Consider the following 26026-nt stretch of genomic DNA (forward strand, 5'->3'; position numbering starts at 1 on the left):
CAAGCCTAGGGTACCACCATGAGGTGGGGCTCATCGGGGGCAGTCCTAGAGCCTGACGAGTGCACCAACTTTTCATTTTGCTGAATCTTTTATTAATATCTGATGTCACAATTGCTTCATAAATACAGATGAAACTAATTATAAAATGCTAAAATATAATACTGATATGTGAGCAATATTCCACCTTAATTTCATACAGCCGTATGAAAAACACACTACATTCTCCTTATTTTTCTAATTTTGCCAAGAACAAGTCTGTGTCTGCTGGCTTTATTTACCATCACCTATTACCCCAGCTAGAACAGGTATTCTGTCTCTAATTGACTGCTAGATACCCCGTGGCAACAACAGTCATGAATATAAAGTAGGAGACACAGAAACGTTCCTCAAATGAAGGAATGACGAACACATTACCTTGGGTTGGTAATTAGCAACAGATGAAAGCTCAAAACGGTGATCTTGGGCCTCAACCTGAGGCCATTCTTTTTTTTTTCTTTTCTTTTTAAGGATGATTATTCAAGTATGAAGTTCTTATGCTATACATAAAATGGTGTAATTTTATTTTCTTTCTCCATCTCATTTTTTAAAATTTGTACTGGAATATAATTGTTTTACAATGTTGTGTTAGTTTCTGCTGTACAACAAAGTGAATCAGCTGTAAGTATATATATACATACCCTCTTTGTGTGGATTTCTTTCCCACTTAGGTGGTAGCGTTCTCTGTGCTGCACAGCTGAAATCATTCTTCACAACCAAAAGGACAGAGCCGGTCCAGCTGAATGTGTGGATGGTGGACTGAATCCATGGTCTCACAGACCCTCAACTTAGACACACATCTCACAGGCACACCCAGGAACCATTTGCAAGGTACCGAGGGCAGGAATATGTCAAGACTGAGGAATAACGTCCATGGGATTTCATCTTTAGATGAAATGCACAACTAAGTGCGCATATTGAGAAACACAGTCTTAAAGGAAAGACTGTGGCTGAAATTCTCATCTTAGCTGAATTTCCATGTCAATTTGAAGGGTTATATAACCAACATGGAGATGACTTGAGAGTCCCTTGAACTGCAAGGAGATCAAACCAGTCAATCCTAAAGGAAATCAACCCCTTCACTGGAAGGACTGATGCTGAAGCTGAAGCTCCAATACTTTGGCCACCTGATGTGACGAGCCGACTCATTGGAAAAGACCCTGATGCTGGGAAAGATTGAGGGTAGGAGAAGAAGGGAGTGATAGAGGATGAGATGGTTGGATGGCATCACTGACTCAAGGGACATGAGTTTGAGCAAACTCTGAGAGATAGTGAAAGACAGGGAAGCCTGGCGTGCTGCAGTTCATGGGGCTGCAAAGAGTCAGACATGACTGAGCGACTGAACAACACCCATACCAAGGCCAGGTGGGGTATCATTTCTGTTCCAGACCTCAGAGTCAGATCCAATCAAGATTTCTCCCCCTCTTGCTCTTCACCAGCTGGGATCATGCCCACCCCACACTCCCTCCCACTTCAGGATGGAAAAGATCAGCCTGGGGTGGCCCTGGGGTCCACAGACATTTGCCCTCCCCTCACCCCAGTCCAAAGCAGGAAGTCAAGGCAGCCCCACCACCCGTATGTACCTGGAGGCCCCACGTACCCGCCCCCATCAATTCTAAGAAGCCAGAGCCAACCTGAGCTCAGCTTTTACAGTTCACTGCTGAGAAACCCTCCCCTCCCAAAGAAAGCTTAGTAAAGTGAGTTATAACTCAGTCTACAAACGTGCTTGACAAACCCTTTTGCTGTTCTTCATTCTGATACACCTTGTCTAATGCAACAGGTATGGGATGACCCAGAGAGATGGTATGGGGAGGGAATTGGGAGGGGGGTTCAGGATTGGGAACTAATGTACACCCGTGGCGGATTCATGTTGATGTATGGCAAAACCAATACAGTATTGTAAAGTAAAATAAAGTAAAAGAAAAAAAAAAGAAAAAGAAATTTAAAAAATAAAAATAAAAAATGAAAAAGGAATTAATTTTTAAAAAACATACTAATAATTTAAATTCACTAGAGAGTTAGCTATTTAGAGGAAACCTGTTGTAAATCCTTTCACAAACTGAAGGCCATTTAAGTAATTACCCTCTAATTTACGTGCTCTGCTAGGTCAACTATTTAAATGTCTGACTTTCTTAATTCAAGGCACACCTGCACTTACAGACCCGCTTTAAAACCCATTATAGCTAACAAAAGTATTTCCTTCTTTTCTTTAACAGAAAAAAAGAAACAGTATTTTGGTGAAATAGGCAGAAGATATCTATTTTCCTGGCAACGCTTCTAACACCAGCAAAGAAGATTTCTAACTGATCTAGACAATACGATCTAAAATCAAATTATCTTATATCACATGTTTTATAGATCTTTAAAATGTATTGTGAGCATATACATCTTAAGTTTCTACAATTTGTATTTAAACTTTAAACTCCTATCATTTGTATTTAACCAGGTTCTCCTGTCCCATCACTTCATGGCAAATAGATGGGGAAACAGTGGAAACAGTGGCAGACTTTATTTTGGGGCTCCAAAATCACTGTTGATGGCGACTGCAGCCATGAAATTAAAAGACACTTACTCCTTGGAAGAAAAGTTATGACCAACCTAGACAGTGTATTAAAAAACAAAGACATTACTTTGCCAGCAAAGGTCCATCTAGTCAAGGCTATAGTTTTTCCAGTAGCCATGCATGGATTTGAGAGTTGGACTACAAAGAAAGCTGAGCTCAGAAGAATTGATGCTTTTGAACTGTGGTGTTGGAGAAGACTCTTGAGAGTCCCTTGGACTGCAAGGAGATCCAACCAGTCCATCCTAAAGGAGATCAGTCCTGAGTGTTCATTGGAAGGACTGATGTTGAAGCTGAAACTCCAATACTTTGGCCACCTGATACAAAGAACTGACTCATTAGAAAGGACCCTGATGCTGGGAAAAATTGAGAGCAGGAGGAGAAGGGGATGACAGAGGATGAGATTTTGGATGGCATCATCGACTCAATGGGCATGAGTTTGAGTGAACTCCGGGAGTTGGTGATGGACAGGGAGGCCTGGCATGCTGCAGTTCATGGGGTTGAAAAGAGTCGGACACGGCTGAGCAACTGAACTGAACTGAACTAATGCCTACAGTGGTGAACCATAACATGTTTTTATTTCTTCATAAACTTAATTTTTAAAAAGCAATCCACTAGATTAAGTTTGTAATAAGAAAATTAGAAAATATTTGAAAATATTATTTTAAAAGTTTCTACCAATAAGTTAGCTCCTGCATGTCATTAAGCCAAAATAAAAAGACTCAGTAATAATGTGGTTTTCCAATCTTGGTGTTTTTCTGATGAACAAAAACTTGCCACAGCACAGAATACCAGAATTCCCACACCCAAAAGAAACATACTGTCTATAATGAGGGGTTGGAGCTAACTACTTGGCCATCAAAGTGAAGACCTTGAAAGAGCAAAAACAACAGAGGCAGGGCTTCACTGATGGCTCAGGGGTAAAGAATCCGCCAGCCAATGCAGGAAACTCCAGTTAAATCCCTGGCCCGGAAACCTCCCACATACCGGGGAGCAGCTAAGCCCGTGCGCCACAACTCCTGAGCTAGATAGAGCCTGGGAGCTGCAGCTACTGAGTCTGTGCACAACTACCAGAACTCACATGCCCCCCTGAGTCCAGGCTCCACAAGAGAAGCCACCACAATGAGAAGCCTGCACACAGCGACTACAGATAGCTCCTGCTCTGGACAACTAGAGAAATGCCCACACAGCAGTAGCCGCCCCCCACCCCGCCCGCGCAAAAAAAAAAAAAAATCCGCTGTCCTTCCCTTGAAATGGCAGCAGGAGCCTCTTTGGCTTCTGACAGAAAAAACAAAAACAAAAAACAGAAGGCACAGGGTGCTGCTGAGTCCTGCGGGCAAGACCTAGGGGACCAAGAAAACGCAGGTCTCCCTGCGACCTGCCCAGACCGGCCACCGCTGACCTCCCCAGATGCCCTTCACCTGAAGTCTAGCGTGCATGGCGCCCCCTAGAGCGCAGGTCGGGAACAGCTCCCCACCCAGGTGACCCAGACTCAGCTCAGAGGCTCAGGCCTAAACACAGGCTGGAGGAAGGGTGTTGTGGTGACCGCCCCAGTCCCCTGAGCTGCACTCAGAATCACGTGGTGTATGGGCAACCCCAGACAACATGAGCTTTAACTCTTCTACACAACCAGCAACTGCTGCGGACACCCAATGTGACCTGTGGATGTGGTCAGTGCACGTGGCCTTCAAGGGCAAACGGGTAAAGTATCCATAAGGCCAGAGAGCCTGATGAGCCCCATAGATAGGACCGTGCAGGTTCAGAGCCACATATTTCACAAATCTGACCTGTAGTGGGGATGGCACTCAGACTGGGGACTGCCCAACTGGCTGACATCAGGAAGCGGCACCCAGGATACTTCCAGAGTGTGTGACCACCTCCCAGGGGAGGGACATGCACACAGTCTGTCCAGTGACGCTTGGCTCTTTCTGCTCCAGGTATTAATAGTGACCACACTTTCCTCATCACCATCACAGCTAACATTCCTGTAGAGCAGGGGTTCCCAGTCCCCGGGATCCAATGCCTGATCATGTGAGGTGGGGCTGATGTAATAATCATAGAACTAAAGTGCACAGGAAATGTAGTGCACTTGAATCATCTCAAAACCGTCCTCCCCACCCCACATCCCTGTCCCAGACCATGGAAAAACTGTCTTCTGTGAAGCCCATCCCTGGTGCCAAACATGCTGGGGACCGCTGCTCTCGAGTCAGTGTTCTGAGCTTTCAGCACTCACCTGCTGACTGTACACCAGCCCGTGAGCATCCGCCGCATCCCCATTCCAGCCCAACACTGCCTTCACTCCTGCTCCTCACTCTTCTGACCGCTGGCCCCAGGGCCCTCCCTGAGGCTGCAAGGAGAGCCCACAGAACCCAGTTCAGCACTCGCCATATGCAACTGAGAAGCTGAGAGCACGGACCACCCTGGGTCAGAGGCATCCAGTTCTGAGATCCTGCATCTCCTAAGGTCCTGGAGCCTCAGCTGCTAGTGGGAGCTCTTTCTCCCCTACCAGGCCTCTCTCCCCACAACCTCCCAATCCTGCTCCCAGAAAGAACTCGTATGTCAGCCTTCAGCTTTGGCTTAGCTGGGATGGCTGGTGATAGGGCAGCCCTGGAGAGCAGATGCTCAGAAGAAGACCTGGGAGCTGGATAAGCAGCCAATCAGATGGCAGTAAGGATGCCTGTGCTGTCACAGGCCCTGGCATTCCGGTCTGTGATTGGTGGGGCTGCGGAGTATGTGGGCATGAAGCGGAGCTTAGCAACGGCCATGGCATTGAAATGGCATGGGGCAAGCATCACTAAATATCGTGGAGGGGTTTTTTTCCATTGCTTTGAAAATCTCAAAAAAGAAAAACAGGTCACTATGCATCTTTCAGAGCGTAAAGAATGAACAACCCGAAGAGTGAACCCTGATGTAAACTATGGACTTTAGTTAATAATATCATTGATATTATCAATATTATTGAACCAATCAATATTGGCTCATCAATGGTGACAAATGTGCCACATTAATACAAGATGTTACTAGTGGAGAGACTAGCTGGGGAGACTCGGTGGGCTGGGGAGGGGAGGGGGTACAGGGGCGCTCTCTGAAATGTTAGTAAATCACAAACACTATCCCTCTTTGCGGTAACTAAAAAGTATCTGAAATTGGTGAATTTTTGATTTCCTAAAAAACTGTTTTACCAACTTAATTTTTCTGAGATAACCACTTTTATAATACTAAAATTGTTTTACAAATTAAAACATATATTGTTTTATTAGTCAGTACTGTCATCAGATATCTGCTTCAGGAAAAAACAGACAGCTTAGTTATTTTCTATCATGGATGACTTTTGAGGTTGTCTCTTGATCTTGGGATAAACACACACACTTTGTCAACACGGTATACATAAAGGACGATTTTGTGCAAGGGGTTAGATCTCCATTTGCTTTTGATGTTGTTACTATCTGGCTATATGACACTAGACAAGTCTTTAGTCTTGTGTAATATTTAAGGTTATGAGGATGAGATGGATGGATGGCATCATGGACTTGATGGATGTGAATCTGAGTGAACTCCAGGAATTGGTGATGGATAAGGAGGCCTGGTGTGCTGCAATTCATGGGGTCACAAAGAGTCAGACACGACTGAGTGACTGAACTGATCTGAACTGAACTGTATTTCCTAAAAACTATTAGTTTGGTCTGTGACTAAACGTGGAAGTGTCAGTCAAGTGGCATAAATTCCTGAAAGTTACCAAGAAGTGAAAACAGTTCTGCTGCCTGTTACTTTAAATTTTTAAATATTAACCAAGCTTGAGCTTTTCTGAAAATTAACCTGAGAACCAGAAGGGCAAGTTATTGCTGCAAACCCAACTCTAATTAAGCCCGTCCGTGAAAAAGCAGGAACGGAGGCAGCGGGCCGTTCTGTGATTTGCCAGAATTAGAATTAAGAATTAGAATAATAATTGGAATTGAGATCCTTATTCCCAAATGTAACAAAGAATTTTGCCACTTCCATCTCGCAATCCCATCCCCATGACACAGTCGGAGAACGCTGTCACACAGCCGTGCTCTCAAGGTGGGACAATTTGGGTCACAAATCACCCAGACTCTAAGGGGCGATGACTCAGCAGGCTCCTTATCACTGCCTCCTCTACTGTGGCTGTGTATTTTTATCTGGGCTCCACCCCCACTCCCCTTCCAGCACTGATTACTTACCCTCACTCCTCACTCTTTCTTATTAATTTATTAAAGTAGGCGTCCTAGCAGAATCAGGAGAGCCCACTTAGGTTGAGAGAACCTTTCCAAGACCCACTGACTCAAGGCAGCCACAAGTCTACACTAGCCTAACTCAGCTCCCTCTCAGGCAGAGCCCTCAGCTACCCGAGCACCAGGCGTCTTGTTGCTAAGAGCCAGGCATCCATCTGTTATTTACTTGGTAACGTGTTGATTGCCTATTTTTTCCCAGACATGGACTCCACTCTCAAGCGTAAAGTGGGGAGACACATAACAGATCAAAATTATCCTCCAACGTGCTGGTACACATGTGAATTATGGTAGAGACACAAAGCAGGGTTGTGAAGCACCTTAGAAAGTCAAGAAAAGATTCCTAGAGGGTGACACTTTGATAGACCTAGAAGATGCAAAGAGGGTTCTAAGACTGGGAGGGTGAGATGGGAAAGAGGTCAGCCACAAAAATAAAAGAAATGAGGCTGGAGACACTGGTGGGCTCCAAACCATGAGAGGTTCAGACTCGACCATGCATTGACGGATGATTCAGAAGGACAGGCCAAGCTTAGATGTACTTCAGAAGTTCATTCTGTTTTGCAAAATGGCAAATGAGGTCAAGAAGAGCAAGACTCTTCTTGATAACAAATTTTTTTAAATTAAAAGATAGCCAGGACATGGAAACAACCTAGATGTCCATCAGTAGATGAATGGATAAGAAAGCTGTGGTACATATACACAATGGAGTATTACTCAGCCATTAAAAAGAATACATTTGAATCAGTTCTGATGAGATGGATGAAACTGGAGCCGATTATACAGAGTGAAGTGAGCCAGAAAGAAAAACACCAATACAGTATACTAACACATATATATGGAATTTAGGAAGATGGCAATGATGACCCTGTATGCAGGACAGCAAAAAAGACACAGATGTGTATAGCGGACTTTTGGACTCAGAGGAAGAGGGAGAGGATGTGATGATTTGGGAGAATGGCATTGAAACATGTATAATATCATGTAAGAATCGAAATGCCAGTCTATGTCTGATGCAGGATATGACACGCTTGGGGCTGACGCACGGAGATGACCCAGAGAGATGTTGTGGGGAGGGGGGTGGGAGGTGGGCTCATGTTTGGGAACGCATGTACACCTGTGGTGGATTCATGTCAATCTATGCCAAAACCAATACAGAACTGTAAAGTAAAAATTAAAAATAAATAAATTAATTTAAAAAAAAAAGATTTTAAAAATTCAAAAAGAGCAAGACCCTCCTTTATAATGAATTTTAAAAATTAAAAATAATAAATTTAAAAAGAAGAGCAAGACCCTCCTTTATAATGAAGTTTTTAAGTTAAAATAAATAAGTAAATAAAAAGTTAATAAAAAAATTTTAAAAGATGAGCAAGACCCCAGAGAGAGATGGATTATTAGGCTGTAGCAAGAAATCAAACTGATTCAATTACTCCTCCTCCTCTACTCTATGCCAGATAGACAGACAATGAGAATCAAAATGGGCCCAGTTCCTGCTCTCAGGAGCCCACGTTTACAGAAAGAGATCAGCACCAACTTTATGATTATAAACCAAGGTAAATGCTATGGAGGGAAAGTCTGGACAGGAGGAGAAGTGGGGAACTTTAAGGAGAGGCCAGGAGGTAATGATGGAGGCCTGAGACAAAGTGGTCTCAGGGCAGACCAGGGTCTGACTGATACACAGCCGATCCATCGACTGATGGACTGTGGGGAGTTGAGAGAAGGGAACTCCTCGCTGCCTAGACAGAGAAGGAGCACTGTTGAAGGTGTGGATTTAGAAGGGAAAGGTGAAAAATAAAGAGATAAAGTGAGATTTAGACCCTGAATTTGAGGGCTCATGAGAAGGCAATGGCACCCCACTCCAGTACTCTTGCCTGGAAAATCCCATGGATGGAGGAGCCTGGTGGGCTGCAGTCCATGGGGTCGCTAAGAGTCGGACACGACTGAGCGACTTCCCTTTCACTTTTCACTTTCATGCATTGGAGAAGGAAATGGCAACCCACTCCAGTGTTCTTGCCTGGAGAATCCCAGGGACAGGGGAGCCTGGTGGGCTGCCGTCTATGGGGTCACACAGAGTCGGACACGACTGAAGCGCCTTAGCAGCAGCGGCAGAGACATTCAAATGAAGATCTTAATAAAGAAGGGAATCTGAAGATGCAGCTGAATTTTAGGGGAAAGCTCCCCACCAAAGGGAGCAGGTCTAGAAAATAAGTGAAACAGAAACCACTGGAATTGATGAGATTTCCTAGGACAGGAGCCTAGTGAAAAAATCGTGATGGCCCAGAAGATATCAGGAGGAAACCCCACATTCCAGAGGAGAACAGACTCAGAAGAGTCGGGCCACAGTGATGCCCCTCACCTCTCTCTTGCACTCCTGTTTGGCAGTAGTTGAAATGAACATGGGCTTTCCAGGTGGCGCTAGTGGTAAAGAACCCACCTGCCGATGCAGGAGACAAGAGACTCAGGTTTGATCTCTGGGTCAGGAAGATCCCCTGGAGGAGGGCATGACAACCCACTCCAGTATTCTTGCCTGGAGAATTCCATGGATAGAGGAACCTGGTGGGCTACAGTCCATGGGGTCGCAAAGAGCATACACACACAAAGAGAAAGGCTTTGTATAGGGCACAGAACTAGAAATGTCTCCCATCACATTTCATTGGCAAGAACCTAAACACAAGACTGAGACTTAAAATACAGTCCCCAGCCCAGAGGCCACACACACGCCTACAGCTAGATTATCACCTTGGAAGAACAGGAAAATAGATTTGGTGAGCAGCCAACCACCTTCACGCCAGGATATACCCACAATTCTTGGTTACCAGAACGTGGACCAGGAGTCCGCCCTACACAAAAGCTACAGGAAATCAAAAAAAGAAGATCTAATGAGTTCAAATAAACAATAAACAAAACGCTATTTTACCCAAGTACAAGACTGTGAGCCTGAAGTTTTCACCTATTTACCACAAATCTCCGTTTCACTTAGAACAACCTTTTGAGAACGAAAGACCACACCTTTCTAAGCATATGAAATGGGATTCATCTCAGAAAAACAACTGTCGGATAATAAAAATATTGCTGCGTGACACAGAGGGGTCAAGAATGTGGCCAGGTTGCCTCTGAATCTGCAAATGATGCTGAGCTGGGAATCAAAAAAAGTCGAAGGCTCTCCAAACCCCAACATACGGGCCCTAGATACACATATGGTTTCCATCTCCAGCTGACGGAGCTGGATCTAGATGGAGGTGCAAGGCACATATGCAGCTTCACAAACAGAACTAGGTAGACGAGGATACCTCCCAACCCAATGTCCTTTACACGACTCAAGTTTGCTTCTCTGAAATCAAGTCTTTGTTAAAGTTTCCTGGCTGGTCTTGGAGCCTCATAAAATTTGGTTTTCACATGTGCTGGGAAGCTTTAAAGAGCTTGCTTTGTGAGCAGGATAATGAGAAGGCCAGAATTTTCATTTGGGGATGAAGTACATAAAGTAAGCCATCCATAATTTGAACATGTGTAAAGCACCTCAATAACACAAAATTTGCGGATTGACCTTTCCATAAAGCATATTTTCCATCGAAAGAGGTTGACCAATGGAACAGTGATCAGTGGAAAAACTATGACATGTCTATGTTCAAGAAAAATTTTACAGAATTAGAATTGTAGGTTTTCCAGATCCTCTGTTAAAAAGCAGTATTCAGCCTCCCCTAAGGACCATAAACATGGAAATATAAAGAAAAATCTAAAATTATGAATCTAAACTGAGTAAGGGAGTTATGAGGATGTACCCTGGGGACCTAATTCTCCATATTTGTTCTAAATTTAGCAAGCTGCTGGTCCATTCTCAGTTTTATCAAAGTAACAGAGACATACATAGGAAAAGCCCTTGCTGAGGGATTTTGTAGACAGAAATTTTATATCCTATTTTAATTCATAAATGTGCTATATTAACACATTATATTCCAATAAGCCTCTGTTTGGTTTGGGGATGGTTTTAATGGTTTAATTCTTAACTACTTTTGGACTGAGATTGGCTGACTTTATAAGCCCAGTTTCGTGATCTGATTCCTCTAATTGCTATGGAGCTAGAAAGAGAAAAAAAAGGATGACTAAAATGATGCTTCTCTTCCCATTGATAAATTGACAAACACAATAATTTTAATAGATTTCTACCCAGTCAGCACTATCTAAATACAATAGCTACCAAAATCCTTAATGAAAATATTCCACTGAGGTCTCTCATATAAACTACATCAGCTGTACAAAAACCAAATTTCTCAGAAAATTTCCAGCCTCTCTCCTTTGTTTTGTGATGTAGAGGCCTGACAGTAATTGTCTGGATTAATCAATCTACTTTGCTGGGAGAAGGCTAGAGGCCAGCTAGTGTGCAGTTCTTATGGTTAAGTTATTGAAACTGTCTTCCTATGAAATAAAGATCGTGTAATAACTCAGTGATTTCAGAGCTCTTCCAAATCAGTCTACAAAATCACACCTCAAGAGTGGACAAATGCATGTTTTCCAGTATGTGTGTTCTGTTCTCTTAGGATTTATCTGATCTGGTAGTTAGGAGCTTGTTCAGTCTGCCTTCCTCTCTGCACTTGATGAGACTGAGATTCAGAGAGGTGAGGGACTTGCCCCAGTCTACGGCATCTTTTGACCCCTCCTCCAATGCTCCTTCCCCCTCCCAGAGCTCGCTGCCAAACTCTTTCCAGTACCCATCTGGAGGAAAACTCGTTGTGGGAACCCCAAGACCACACACTCAATGCTAGAATAACTTTAGTTTCTAGTCAACCATTTCAAAAGCTGAGAGGAAGTCACACGAGTGGAAAATGTGGCCGTCACAGGATATTACAGAAAGAAGAGGAAATTTTCCAGGGTCACAGGCTCGCGCACAGGCGGCTGCTCTTCTGAGTCAGGCACTTGGGACTCTTCCCAGGGAGAAAGAAAAGGGAAAGATTTTTTTTTATTTGCTCTCTTTTCTCAATAAGACAAGTAAATGTCTCATTTCCAGCCCACCCACCCGGAAAATGAATGTCATAGCCCCTGGGTCCCATGAACGTTCATCTGCCAAAGACAGGGTCACCTAATCCATATACAGAGCCTGTCGCTCCTTGTCAAGGGGTGAAAACCAGCCTTTACCTCTCTACTAGGTGTCAGCTCAGGACAGTCTTCTCCTTCTTTGAAAATGAAATTCCAAAAATCAGCTGAGAAAGGTGGCATTTAGTGAGACAGAGCCCCTAGCTGTTTGTCCAGCAGTTAGAAAGAGCTTTCCTTTTTAAAGAAGAACATTCTCTAGCCCAGAGCTCCTTGGTGTTTCCCTCTCTATCAAGGGGGTTTCTAAACGCACCACAGATGGTGCAAGTGAGTGAGCTGCCCACGTGTACCTTCACCAGCAGTTTGGATTCGTCACTAGAGTGAAGGTCTCCAAATGCAACCAGCTGCCCCTCTGTGGCTGGAATGCCCTTGTCCACAGGAAGAGCATCAGAGAATGCAGGACAGAAAGGAGCTTCCCTGGTGGCTCAGGGGTGAAGAATCCACCTGCCAGTGCAGGAGATACGGGTCTGATACCTGATCCGGGAGACTCCACGTGCTGCAGAGCAACCAAGCCCACGTTGTTGTTGTTTCGTTGCTCAGTCATGTCTGACTCTTTGCGACCCCATGCACTGTAGCCCACCAGGTTCTGCTGTCCATGGGATTCCTCAGGCAAGAATTCTAGAGTAGGTTGCCATTTCCTTCTCCAGGGGATCTCCCCAGCCCAGGGATCAAACCCACAAATCCTGCATCGCAGGCAGATTCTTTACCACTGAGCCATCAGGGAAGATCAAGTAAGCCCCTGCACCACAACTATTGAGCCTGTGCTCTGGAGCCCAGGGGCTGCAACTGTCGAGCTGCAATTTCTGAAGCCCGGGGGCCCTGGAGCCCAGGGGCTGCAATAAGATAAGCCACTGCAATGAGAAGCATGCACACCTCAGCTGGAGAGCAGCTCCCACGCACTGCAGCTAGAGTAAAGCCCGCACAGCAATGAAGCAACGAGCAGCTCCCATGCACTGTAGCTAAAGTAAAGCCCGCACAGCAATGAAGCAATGAAGACCCAGCACAGCCAAAAAATAAACAAACAAAATATTTTTTAAATTCAATTAAAAAAATATATATATATATATATAGGACAGAGAGAAAATCCTGAGGCCCATGGGGCGGTCAAGCCTCTTTCCTCACCAGCCATCATGCCTTCTCTCTCTTACTGAAGATACGGATTCACTTCTCTGTAGCCCTCCAGCCACCAAAACTTCAAGAGAGATAGGAGCCAGGAGGACGGGACACGCCTCTCACTTTCATAGGGCTCTGCCCAGGACACCGGGTCTGAGAGATGCGCCTGCTGACACCCCCAGGCTAGCGAAGGAGCATGGAAGGAAGGGGTGGGGAATAGCTCCAGCCAGGTGACCCTTGACACCCAGTTGGTCCACATGCCATTATCCTCCGAGACTGATGGGAGGTCATCTGACAGGGGTCAGCCCCCCATTCCCTGTGACTACGGCTGCTGGGCACCCCAAGTTTGTTCAGGGATTCCAACCCATCTATTGTTTAATTGGCAGCGATTTTTGTAAATAGCTCTACGGTTACACTGTTTTCTTCTTTGACCAGCCTTAGCAGGTACTACTTCTCCTCTTCACAACAGCTTGTAGAGAGCAGCCGTGAAAGATGGTGTTCTTGGTGTTTCACACGGAGGAGAGTCGCCAACCACACCACAAGGGAAGCGTGTGTGTAGGACTGGGCTTCACTGAGGCCTTGCCCAGGGGTAGCAGGACAGGTGAGCTTGGGGAGCTGTGATGCAAGCCTGCGGGGAGGAGTCTGCAGCGGCTTTCCAGGGCACCCCTCCTCTCTGCCTTCCTCCTGCCTTCTGAGCTCGGGGTGGAGGCTCGAGCTGGAGGCTCAGTCTTCACAGGTGGGGCCAACCCCACACTAGACAGACCTGCATCTGACGCGTCACCTTCCTGCCCCTCTGAGGGCGCAGAAATTACTTGAAATTTGAATTCAATCTGCCTTACTTTGGCCATTTGATGGCTTTATCATTAAAGATGGAAAACAGGAAGAATTTCTTCTGCTCTTTCTCTACAGTGTAACTGGTAAATGCTACAAATGGCCAAAACGCATGAGAGTCTGCTCTCTCTGCCTCTTACAGAGTAAGAGAACATTTGCACTGAAATAGGAAGTGTATCATTTAGAGGTTATGAGAAAAGGGGGACCAAAAAAGCCTGGGCTGAAACAATAAGTCAAATTTTTACCGTTTTCAAGCACAAGACGCTCCATCAGGGAATACAGTGTGTGTCCAGGTAACAATCTTAATGGAGGGATAGCTTGCAGCTCGAGTGTGGGATGGTGTGAACACCACAAAGGTAAGTGTTATGGAGTCCAGGGCATCCTAGCTGTTCTTTCCAGGTGGGCATAAGCAAGCACCATGCGCCACGCCACATGCTCGCCTCTGCTGTGGTGTCAGCACCAACAGGCCAGGGGAAGGTTGTGATTAAGTGAACAGAACAGGGGACCCGTGCTGGGGTTAACCCTCCCGGGCAGAGGCGGCCGGAAGTCAGCATCCTGTCCACACGTGCCAGCAAGAGGCACTCATGCGAGGCACTGTTAAGTCAGCCAAATTAAGCCGCACGACCACATCTAGAAAGTATTTTCCAGAAACTCAAAAGGTCTTTAGCAACAGATGGACTTTCGGTTTTCAAAAACTGTAAACCAGAGAGACAACGCAATATGCATGGAAAATTGATGTTAGTTGTGTTTATGCCTTTTTCTCTTTTGCCAAGAAACAGTAAATTCAGTCTTCTTATGGATGAAGGCTATGCTCTGTTTTCTTTAAAGTCTAATAATACTTTGGGTAACAAAGTAGGAAAAACTGAATCTTCCTTGATTTTTTTTAGAAAAGTGATCAGAGCTTATTTATGAACAGGCATTCGTTTATCATGATGTTAAGAAAGCAGAATTGGAGACTTCCCTGGCAGTCCAGTAGTTAAGACTCCATGCTTCCAGTGCAGAGGGGATGGGTTCGATCCCTGGTAGCAGAATTAAGATCCCACAGGCCACACAGGAGCAGTCAAATTAAAAAAAAAAAAAAAAAAGAATTGTTTGTTGAATTCCCACTCTGTGCCAGGAGCTGACTATGTTAGCACTCAATTTTTTTGCTAAACTCTCCCCAAGGTGGGTTTATTGGAACCGTTTTACAGATGATGAAGCTGAGGTCTGGAAAAAAAAAATAACAATTTTTCTAAAATCAGACAACTTGTAAGGGTTAGAGCTGAAATTCAAAAGTTAGATGGACAAAGCCCAGGTAAGCATCTCTGAGAGCTGGGGTATTTTTAGTCTTCCTATGACCCATGTCAGTGTTGGGAAGACTCTTACACAGGGCAAAGGTAACAGTACATAATAAACTTTTTTTTTTTTTTAATGTGGACAATTTTTTGTCTTTATTTAATTTGTTACAATATTGCTTCTGTTTTATGTTTTGCTTTGTTGACCACAAACTATGTGGGATCTTAGCTGCACAAACTGGGAATGAACCTGCACCTCTTGCCTTGGAAGGTAAAGTCTTAACCACTGGGCCCCAGGGAGGTCCCAAACCTAACTGTTCTGGAGGTGCCAACTGCCATATTTGCACTGTTCGGGAGGGTCTAGACTAAATCCTTCTCCATGTTCATACCCATTGTAGAGACAAGGAAAGTTGAACTCACAAGAGCACGTAACTCACATAGTATCTTACACAAATCAACAAGTGCCAGAGCCCAGGGAGATGCGCCAAATTGTCTTAAATTCCAAAGCCCATGTCCTTTACCCTATGTTTCATGAATCCATCCTTAAACAAAGAAAAGACCTTGAAAAGTGAAAGTGAAAAGCGCTCAGTCATATCTGACTCTTTGCGACCCCATGGACTATACAGTCCTTGGAATTCTCTAGGCCAGAGTACTGGAGTAGGCTAGCCTATCCCTTCTCCAGCCGATCTTGCCAATCCAGGAATCAAACCGGGGTCTCCTGCATTGCAGGTGGATTCTTTACCAACTGAGTTATCAGGGAAACCCAGAAAAGACCTTAAGGTCTTCCAAATCCCTTCATTTACTTATTTATAAGTGGAGCTCCCCCCACCACCAAAAAAAGTGGAGCTCCTAAGAGAGGAGCAGCCAAGGTCAGAGGCAGGTGGCTTCTGCTCCTGGGAATGGATCGTCCAGGCAGGCGTGCTCCACAAATGAGGAAGTTAAAGCATTGCACGCCACCAGGGCCTCAGAAGGAATTTACAGCGTTTTATTTAGAAAACTACACAAGGACTCAACGAGAGGCGTTGTGGATAGAAAGGGATAGAGCTTTTACACGAGATATGGGCTGAGAAACGTTTGCAGGTGACCAGCATTCCTGAATAATGAATCCAGAGCCCTCAGCCATCGGTCTGAAATGTAAATGGATGAAGGAAGGTGTGGTGTGGTGCTGTCATTCAGGATGATGTCATTCATCCTGATGTCAAGCAGGATGATTCTGGTGATGTGACTGAAGTGATGAACCTGCGGCTCCTGCCCCTGGAAAATCCTCAGACATGCAGGCGGAGCAAGGCCACTGGACAAAGGACCCAGAACCCTCTTCCTGACTCTAACCTGCTTCTGGCTTCATGCTCATGGCCCTGTTCCCAAGAGATGCTAAAAAATGAAGACTGCCATACAGAGTGAAGTTAGTTAGAATTTTCTCTTTCAAATATTGTATATTAACATACGTATGTGGAATCTAGAAAAGTGGTTCTCATGTGCAAAGCAGAAATAGAGACACAGAGGTAGAAAACAAACATATGGACATCAAGCAGGGGATGAATTAGGAGCTTGGAATTGACATATACACACTTTTGATACTATGTATAAAATGCATGACTAATGAGAACTTACTGTACAGCACAGGGAACTCTACTCTGTGCCCTGTGATGACCTAAATGGGAAGGAAATCCAGAAAGAAGGGATACAGGTACACATATGGCTGATTCACTTTCTGTACAGAACTAACACAGCATTGTTACTATACTGGAGCAACTATGAATCCCGTGGTCACAGGAGCCTGGTGGGCTGCTGTCCATGCTGCTGCTGCTAAGTCGCATCGGTCGTGTCCGACTCTGTGCGACCCCATAGACGGCAGCCCACCAGGCACCCCGTCCCTGGAGAATCCCAGGGATGGGGGAGCCTGGTGGGCTGCCGTCTACGGGGTTACACAGAGTCGGACACGACTGAAGCGACTTAGCAACAGCAGCAGCAGCAGCATACTCCAATAAAAGTTGATTAAAAAAAAAAAGATGAGGAACAAGTGCACTTGAGGGAGCAAAACCACCCACGAAAAGGTCACCTGACTAAGTGCAGAGGACACACGGGAAAGCCTTTATTTTCCTTATGCTTTCTTGCTTCTTGAAAACAAACATATCTCTTATCTCTCCTCCCTCCCTTCTTCCCTAAATTCTCTGGAGCTCTTCCTGCAAGTGGTTCTGTGTGACTCAAAGACAAGCAAGCGCCTCACAAACTCGATGGAGCAAAAACAGCCGACAACTCGGCGGAGAGAGGCGGTGAGGGGACCTCCTCTACCTTTTACCCGTAGGGGAAACGCAGCCGCTGAAAACACAAGAAACAGTCTGCACAAGAGAAGATGCTTCTCCTCCAGCAAAACGCGGATCAGAAGTGTCTGTTCTAGAAAAACGTGACAGCTTGGTGTTCACATCACAGCATCTTAGACCTGGAACACGTAACTGTGCCTGGCGCAGCCTGGTACAGGTGTTTGCTCAGTCACTCAGTTGTGTCCAGCTCTTGGTGATTCCATAGCTGTAGCCCGCCAGGCTCCTCTGTCCATGGGATTTCCCAGGCACGAATACTGGAGTGGGTTGCCATTCCCTTCTCGAGGTACCTTTCCGACCTAGGGATCAAACCCGTGTCTCCTGCATTGCAGGCAGATCCTTTAGGGACTGAGCCTCGAGGGAACTCCAGAGGAACAGAATCTCCTAAGAATGCACAAAAGTAACCCACAATGGAAATAAAAATCATGCAAACATGGAAGCCTCTTCTCTTCAGTGGAAGAAACTGCAATGGGGCCTACATTTTCCCAAGTTTAAACATCTTGATCTTGGACTTCTCTGGTGGTCCACTGGTTAAGACTCAGTGCTTCCACTGCTGATGGTGTAGGTTTGATCCCAGGTCAGGGAACTAAGATCCTGCATGCCCAGTAGCAGAACTAAATAAAGAAATAAATAAAATTCATTAAAAAAATAAAGCCTAGGTCCTGATGCCTAAGATTAGAAAGATAATATCACATAACTCTTCAGCTCATGGGCACTTTCTTTCCAAAAATCATATTATCCACAGCACATATTTCTATAAGAAGAAGCTCTAGTTTGTAACCTCAAAAGTTTATTGGCAAAACTCTAAAACTCCATAATTTTTTATGGTTATTAAGTTTTTTTAATTTTTTATTTTGTATTGGAGTATAGCTGACTAACAATGTTGTGATGGTCTCAAGTGGACAGCAAAAGGACTCAGCCATACATATACATGTGTCCATTCTTCCCCAAACTCCCCTCCCATCCAGGCTGCCACATAACATGAGCAGAGCTCCCTGTGCTGTATAGTATGTCCCTATTGGTTATCCATTTTAAATATAGCAGTGTGTACATGTCCATCCCAAACTCCTTAACTATCCCTTCCCCCTGAACTTCCCACCTGGCAACCAATAAGTTCATAAAACTCCATGATTTAAGGACCCACTATTTCATTGTAAAATGTACTTATGGAAATGGTATCAACTAAGAAAAATTACTGTAGAGAAATTGAAGATTAATTTATAGTTAATGTTTTCCAAAGGAAAATAAAAATAATCCTAAAGGCAGAACTCTGAGCTTTGGATGGTTGCTGTGAAAGCATATAGAGGAACTGGGTTGGTTGGGATCTGTATGGGTGTGTATGGGTGTGTGTGTTTGTGTTCATCCCTCAAAGAACTGAGGATTAATACACAGAATATTGCAACCAACTGTTCTTCACCAACATCTAGGAGGAAGTGAGAAGCCAGTGGCTTAAACTTGAGTGAGAAGGGTATGAGTTCAACAGGAAGAAAGGTGGCCTGACAATGAGCATGGTTAGGATGGTGGTGTGGCGGCTGCTAAGGAGGGAAGCGTCTCCTTCCTGGAGGGCGTCACCATTCCTGCAGATCCTCATCTGTCTAGGCGGGCTGACCCACCCCAGCCTCTCCAAGGAGTCCACCCAAGAGGAGAGTAAGCAGACAGTTCATCCCACATCTTCCCAGGAGGACAGTGCCTCCAGGGAGGGACCTCAGGGGCCCAGGGTCAGCTCAGCCTCTTGCCAGCTGTGAAATCTTGGGACAGGCACATATTTGCCTTTGGCCTCAACTTTCCAGCCTCACAATAAACGTGGTTATAATGTAGATCCCTCCCAGGCTTACAGTGAGGGGACAGTGGACCTAGAATGCCCGTGAGTGTGGGCCTCCTGTGGGGCTTGCCAGGTGGCTCAGTGGTGAAGAACCTGCCTGCCGAGGCAGGAGATGCGGGAGACTTGGGCTCAGTCCCTGGGTTGGGAAGATCCCCTGGAGAAGGAAATGGAAACCCACTCCAGTTTTTCTGCCTGGGAAATTCCCATGGACGGAGGAGCCTGTTGGACTACAGTCCGTGGGGTCACAAAGAGCCAGACAGGACTGAGCGACTGAGCTCACAGGCACGTGGGTCTCCTGTAGGCCTTGGTCCTTACCAGATGCTACGGGAAACACCCAGATTTAAGGTCACACTCCCTGACCCCCAGGAGACCAAAGACCTGAAGAGTTACTGACAATAAAGTGTCCAGGTCGTTAGGTCTAAACTGCAGGGTTTTTTCCATATATGAGAAATGGGTTAAGTTGTTCAAATATGCGATTCAAAGACCAAAGTAGCACCTGGCCCACTGTGAATGACCAAGTCTCTAAGAAAGGCTACCATGTCCTTGAGCAGTGGTCTCAGGCAGGGTGGACTCAGCGTCCATCCACCAAGACACTCATGAGCCCTTCACTCTGACCATGTCAGTGAGTCCCCCACCCTGGCTTCCTGAGTCGAGCCCCTCGGCACCCTCTCTTCAAAGAAGCCTGGCATAGCCATCAAGGTCTTCACACCCACCTGGAGAGGGTGGGTTAGAATGAGCACCTGGAAAAAAAATTTTTTAAATAATTTGTTTGGGAACGCATGTACACCCGTGGTGGATTCATGTCAATGTATGGCAAAACCAATACAGAATTGTAAAGTAAAATAAAAAAAATAAAAAATAAAAATAAATAAAATGGAAAAAAAAATCCATGTTATTTACCAGATTTGGCAATACTGACAGAATAAAAGGTAAAAAACAACAAAAAAAATATTTATGTAATTACTACTCTGTACCAGGTCTCAGTTACAGCATGTAGGATCTAGTTCCCTGACCAGGAATCAAACCTGGGCCCCCTGCACTGGGAGCCCAGAATCTTAGCCCCTGGACCACCAGGGAAGTCCCTCGACAGGCAAATTCTGATGCAAGCACCTCTCAAACCCAAGACAAGCCCAAACCAGCCCTCCAGACCTCACCACCCACTTCACTTTGAACACTTTCTGCGTTTCTTCTCAACAACCCCTCAGATCACTGACTGAAAGCCACAACCATGATGACAAAAATATCTGTGTGTCTTTCGGCATCTGTGATTTTCCTTTGAACTTGACTTCATGGCTTCAGGCCAGGATAATTCACCTGAAGTTGTCAGAAATGGGAGAAGGTAGCAGGAGTCGGTTCTCTAAGAATGATTTTCAGGATCTGATCTGAGCTACGATGCTGTCTGGAGGAGAACTGACTGAATGCCAACGGGGAAGGGGCGAGAAACTGGCTGCTGCCCTTTGAGAGGGGCCCCAAAGAGAAAGCTGATCAAGGTCGCCCCTGTCAACTACAGACTGGCACTTGCCATGGGCCCTTGCCCTCTCCCTCTGCAAGGACTGAATCAGGTGCTACCACAGCTGCTGACCTTCAGCACCCCCTGAAAGGAGTTCAGGGCGGTGAGCAGAAATGAGGCACTCTGTCCTCTGGTAGAACAGGCCTTTAGATAGCCAGATATTTCCAGAAGACAATTTTATGAGCCAAATTCTTGTACCTCCTTACATCTAGAAAGGCACTACAATACTTCATGGCGATGACTGCTCCTCATGACCACAGAAAACCTGCAAAAAATGTGTGAGGGCCTGTATCCCCGCTTCTCCAAAATCACCTGTATCCTGACTGTGCCCTCTGCCCCTGTGGAGCAGTTTCTCCGAGCTATCTGAAATGCTGTTTCCCAGGCTGCTGTCCTCATTTTGCCCCAAACAAAACTTAACTCACAACTCTTAGTGCTGTGCATCTTTCTTAAGTCAACACCTCTGTTCAGTTCAGTCACTGTCACGTCTGACTCTTTGCAACCCCACGGACTGCAGCACACAGGCCTCCCTGTCCATCACCAACTCCCAGTGTCCACCCAAACTCATGTCCATTGAGTCAGTGATGCCATCCAACCATCTCATCCTCTGTTGTCCCCTTCTCCTCCTGCCCTCAATCTTTCCCAGCATCAGAGTCTTTTCCAATGAGTCAGCTCTTCGCATCAGGTGGGCAAAGTACTGGAGTTTCAGTTTCAACATCAGTCCCTCCAATGAATATTCAGGCCTGATTTCCTTTAGGATGGACTGGTTGGATCTCCTTGCAGTCCGAGGGACTCTCAAGAGTCTTCTCCAGCACCACATTTCAAAATTATCTGTTCTTCGGCGCTTAGCTTTCTCTATAGTCCAGCCCTCACATCCATCCATGACCCCTGGAAAGACCATGGCCTTGACCAAAAGGACCTAGACCATCACCGTCACAATCACTGGTGTCTTCCAGCCACATGAAACCCAAGACCCTGAGATGACAAAGAACCTTCTTCCGTCAGCAGGAGGCACAGGACACAGCTCCTGTGCCGGGAATCGGGGGAGGATGGATGGGGACAGCCCTCCACAGCCCCTTAATCCATAGCTGCAGGCCCACCATGGTGTCTAAAGATCCAAGTATAACCATCAACCTCCTGCCAGGGCTGGAGGCTGTGTGAAGTGAGCTTTCTTCACCAGTCACTCTTCTAACTCTTGTCATTAAGAACTTAAAGTATAATGTGCTTCTGCACAAAATACACTTCAGGAAAAATAAAAATGTCTGTGGTCTGCATACTTTATGAGTTATATACATCGTGCACATAGAACATTCTTCAGTATCTACAAATATCCTTGAATCTCAAGTCCTCTTTTACTATCGCCCCATTCATGAAGGATTTGTGGGCTGCTTTTGCAGCAGGGGAAGGAAATTTGGCTAAAGGTAGCATGAAAAACAGAATCTGAAAAATTCCATGTTTTGAACACATCCTTGTGCACGAAGCATTAGTGAAGCGGATGAGTAGCCAGAAGGATGTTGAGAGCAATGGCCTGTCTCGTGATAAACACTAAAAAGAAACAAAGTAGAGACAAATAAGCACCACAACCCACCTCCAGGGCAGGGACACAGAGACACAGATCCACGATGGTTTCTAGTTCCTGGGGAAGCGGACGAGACGGAGGGGGCCAACAAGTGGGAGCACTCCAAGGGCTTGGGCAGCACAGGGACAGAAGGGTGCAAAATGCTCCCCAGATGGGGCTTCCTTCTCCATCAACTACTTACAAAACAATGAAAAGGGAACGTCTTGCTGGACCCTTCCTTAGGGAAATGTATTGAAGTGAGAAAGGTCTGTGTCTGTTAGATGCTTTATCCCAAACTGGGGCAAACACTACCTGCATTTAGCTTTGATGGCCCGTCTCTGGGTTAGGTCCTGTCCAGAGCTTGCTGGGGCAGGAGGTAGATTACCGGGCCCCAAGCTGCTGGAGTTAGCACCTCTGGAGGGCTGGCTACTGCTCCAGCGTGAACGGGTAAGTGTGCATAAGGACCAACAATCTGATCTAAGTTCTGTTTCCTGAGATTACTCCATCAAGAGTGTCTTGCCCCAGCTAAAGGGCTGCATGCTGTTCATCACTGTTTAGAGGACAGTGCTCCGGGTATATGGAGGAATGGAACTTGACCCTGAGAAGAGGGCTCATTTGATTTACAAATAGCCCGTGAATCTAGGACTAGCCTCTGTGCACCTAATACCTCTTCCCTATGTGTTAGTCACTCAGTCATTCTGACTCTTTGCAACCTGTGGACTGTAGCCAACCGGGCTCCTCTCTCTGTCCATGGAATTCTCCAGATAAGAATTTTGGAGTGGGTAGCCATTCCCTTCTCCAGGAGATCTTCCCAAGCCAGGCATTGAATCCAGGTCTCCTGCATTTCCTGGCAGATTCTTTACCATCTGAGCCACCAGGGGAGGCCCTATTCCACTGCCTGTGTGCCCAACAAGAGTGGAAAAGAAAATCTTTGCAAATCAGGAAGCCTGGAAGAGGCAACAGGCCATAATATAATGAGCTGTGTCATCAGAATCCAAGATCAAGGTTTAAAAGCCCCTCGTCCTACCGTGCCCAAAATGTTGGAGGATTCTGATCACAGAGGACAAAAGGGGCACCTCCTGAGTCACACCACAGTCTCTGGAGAGCACTGGCCTCCACTCTGGGGCATGCACCAGCAGATCAGGACGTGCTAGAGCCTTATCTCATCTCTGAGGCTGCACTCAGGAAGACGTGGGAGCTCAGACGGATGCAGGACTGGGGGCAAGAGTGGCAGCTGTCTGGGCAGCGGCTGTCGACCTGGGGTAAAGGGGGGAGCTCCTCTTCACACCTTCCTACCCTGTTTGCTCCTTGCCTTCCTCTTCATCTCACTCTACATTATCACCATCAACCTCATCATGAAAATCCCCCTGTCTCTCCTCCTCTGCCTCTGTCTCTATGTCTCTCTCCCTCTCTTCTTCTCTCTCCCTGTTTTATCAACCTGGTCTATTTCACTTTTCAAACGCATCTCCAATCCATTTCTTCCCCACCCCCTCCCTGGCACAGAGTGGCTTCGTAAGCATGTTCCAGTGGCCTCAGCATCCCTTCCTGCTCTTGCAGCCTCAGCTCATGCCCTCCATGCCTCTCTTTCCTAATCCGGGTCATAAGTGACCCCCAAGTGTCCTTCACGACACAAAGATCTCAGAGGGTCTTCCTTATGCTGAAGACCATCCAGGACCCCACACTCCCGGGGGCTCCTTTTCCCCCAGTAGCACCAACTACCACCATCTGCATCCACCACCGCTGGGGCCCCATGAAGCTCTTTGCACAAAGTTCCCCACTGAAGCCCCAGAACATCCTTGGGAAGAAGAATCACCATCTTGGATTTACAAGTGAGGAAGCCAAGATTTGAAGGGGGATCCCTCATTTGGAGGCAGATAGGAAGTGCCCTAACCTGGAGGCTCAGCCAGGTGGGCCAAGAGGCATGGCCCTCTCCACCTCCATTCAGCCTTACTCAGAAGGTTTAAGTGCTCCCTGTCTTCCCAGGTGGGGAGGAAGCCTCCCAGTCTCAAAAGGGTTCTCACTCCCTCTGAGGACTCCGCACAAACGGATCACGCATCACCTGATGGCTTTGTAGTATCTGTCCTCCCCACAAGACTGACCCCTGGGCTTCCCTGGTGGCTGAGCGGGGAGAATCCACGTGACATTGCAGAGGGACACGGGTTCAATCCCTGGTCTCAGAATATCCCATGTGCCGCAGAGCAGCTAAGCCCGTGTACCACAGCTACTGCCTCTGTGCTCTAGAGCCCGGGAGCCTCAACTCCTGAGCCCACGCGCTGCAAATACTGAGCCCACGTGCACCACGCAGTGAGAAGCCTGCGCACCACAACTGGAGAGGAGCGCCCAGTCTCCACAACTGGAGAAAACCCACGCAGCAACGGAGACCCAGCTCAGCCATAAACACATACGTAAACAGGTCATTTTTTAAGACTGACTCCTAAAAGGCAAAGGTCATTCTGCGTCCCCCTGGTGAGGACAGAACTGGCCCGCAGAGAGATTTCAGTGAACCAAGTGAGGCTCAGATAAACGAGCGAGCGAATGGGTGAGCCCCCTGATCTCCAGCGGCCACGTGCCCCTGTCTCTCCCAAAACAAAACCCCAAGTGTTTGCTTGGCCACGCTAGACATTTCGGAGGTGTGTCTGCATGGGTTATGGAATATTATCAGAACAAGATGAAATTTCCATCCTTGGAGATTGGAAGCAGCCCCAGGACAAAAGCGTTCTTGTGCTTTTGTGTTGTTGCCACTGTTGTTGTTTACTAGGGCCCGTCACCGTGCTTGAATGCTAAGCAGATGGGTTTGGGCTCCATTCATAATTTCCCTGATTTAGGAAAAATCATTATCGCCGACCGGGATGGTGGCACCTGCCAACTGCCGGTGCCCACAGCAGCCTGGTCTTGGCACGCATGGATGTGATTTTACTTCTCCGGTGATCTAGCCACAAGCTGCCTGTGCCATGGGTCCCAGAGACAACGGGGCGAAGGAGGAAGCCTGGGCTCACCCTTCCTGGGCAGAGGGGGTGGGGGGGAACACTGAGATTCCTGGGCATAGTACCAAGTCAGCCATATGTCAGCACAGAAAGTAACTGCTTTTCCCATATATGCTCATAACTAATGTTGCAAAGCCTGTTTTGCCTGGATCCTTTTACAGAACCTGTGTAAAATATGCTGTGAGCTTTCACTCCAGATTTCTTTCTTAGGATGAATGGCTCGCCACACACGGGAACCAGCTCTTAGTGTGTTCATCCGGGGTGATAATTATTCCACGGGCTAATTCCCCAAGCGTTGAGTTCTGTGGGGTGACGGTCTGGCGCGTGCACGGGAGCTGATGGCAACGGGGATCCTAATGGCCAAGTACCTCCTAATGTACTCCTTACAATTCTTTCATTTCTTCTGTCTTTACCTTTTAGAAAATGTTAATGTATTCCTGATGAATTCAGTGTGAAAAAAAAATATGTTTATCAGCTTGGGTTTAAAATTTTTATTCATAATAAGAATATAGTCACATTGCCAACCCTTTCCAAAGTCAGGCCCAGAAGCTTGGGCGGCTCTTTGGGGCATCTCAAACAAGAGCACTGGAAGGCAGGGCAGCAGGTGAGGGCTTGGGACACCCAAATACCAGACAAGCGTAGGGGCCTCGGGTCCTGGCTCCTGGTTCTTGCCAGGCCTGGGGTTCAGGAAAGC

The sequence above is a fragment of the Oryx dammah genome, unplaced genomic scaffold (genome assembly GCF_014754425.2).
Source record: "Oryx dammah isolate SB20612 unplaced genomic scaffold, SCBI_Odam_1.1 HiC_scaffold_25, whole genome shotgun sequence".
Lineage (NCBI taxonomy): Eukaryota > Metazoa > Chordata > Mammalia > Artiodactyla > Bovidae > Oryx > Oryx dammah.